Genomic DNA, 1637 nt, shown 5'->3' on the forward strand with positions numbered 1-1637 from the left:
AATTGTTTAATTTATTCCTCCGAGCTTCGAGGGACGCTTCCTTAACTTCGAGGGACGCACGTTAAGTTCGATAGCGGCATGTGATTTGATGCTGTTATTCTGAAGCGCTATTTCTTAATATAACGTTCGTCCATAGCGTGCGCCTGTTATAATATAAAGGTTTTACTGATACAACACACCAGTTGGAGCCACATAACGTGTTTGACGGATAACACGCACGTTAAAGTTAACGTGAGTGATACAGCACAGGGCTGATTCAAACAGAATCAATTTGAAGATTGAAGAATTTGAGAATTTTAAAGTTTTTTTTAATATAAAATAAATAGTAATTAGTAATACCCAGAGTTTTCACTACTTTTCAGATTCTCATGATAATTCCAATTAACTGATTAAGAACTCACACGCGTTTATAGAAATCCATAGAGAAACCAAAGCTGAAAATACTTTATTTTTTTGCATGCATACACAATTAATTTGATATTTCAAACGGCTGGCTGCAATCAGCTGGGTCCCGGCTAAATTACGCGCACAATATGAGCTTATCAGTTTCGTCTACTATTACCTGTATGGACGTAATTCTGCTAAGTTTTCAACCTTGAATGAATTACTTGTTTGTTTTCATTGAAATTTTCTACTTTGGTGGCAGTTCGGCAACATGGCTGACCAGTATACAATGTTTGACTGCGCGTACCCTGCGTGCAGGCATGTGCGCGTGCCACAGCAGATCGTACCGTAAAGCATTACCGAATGCTTACAGCTGTCACTTAGGGTCGATTGCGGTAAAATTAAACGATTTTGACATATATTTTTTATCTATTTTTAGATAATTATCTTTTTTCGACCTACAAATTTTGTTATTGTAATCATTGAATAAGCTACTTTACATTGTAGTAAGTTGAAGTGAAAGAAACAAAAATTCAATTTTGAAAAATAAATAATTATAAAGTTGTTAATTTATAATAAACATTTACCCAACAACTTTGGGGTACTTAATCGAAAATATCTAAGGCCGGTTGTCCTTTGGATGCGGTTTCGTGCGAACTGCGTTCGTCCGAAATCGGACGACTGATTTCGTCAGATTTTGCATAAGTGGGTATCACAGAACCCCCTTAGAATTGAAACTGCCATAATAGATTTTGAATATAAAGGGTAGGAAAAACTTTCTGACCAGATGCAAGAACCTTGCCGTCACACCAAAATTTATACAGGTGAGAAGAAGGGAATTTAATTTTGGGAACGGACAGAATCAAATAAAATATTTGAAAATCCTGGATGTATTCTATATGCAATGTTTAAATATAATACTGAGCGATTGTTGTTCCAAACTGAATGAAATTAACAAGGACATTAATAATGTTAAAATATCTTTACAACAAAAAACATGCCATCAAAATAAAATAAAAGTGTTTTATGAACAACAAGAACAAAAATATGAAACTGTTTTCAACAAGATTAAAGCAAAACAAAAAAATAAACTAGAAAAACTCTTAACAAAGAAACATGGTAGAACAAACGAATGTAACATTAATGAAAATTGGATAAAGAATTTGACTTCACTAAACATACCGAATAACATAAAATACATCTTATCACTTGGACCAAGGTTTTCCATAAATAAGTCTCATTATGGTCCAATT

This window comes from Dendroctonus ponderosae, unplaced genomic scaffold (genome assembly GCF_020466585.1).
Source record: "Dendroctonus ponderosae isolate FM_Combo_2020 unplaced genomic scaffold, Dpon_F_20191213v2 Dpon_F_20191213_2, whole genome shotgun sequence".
Classification (NCBI taxonomy): Eukaryota; Metazoa; Arthropoda; class Insecta; order Coleoptera; family Curculionidae; genus Dendroctonus; species Dendroctonus ponderosae.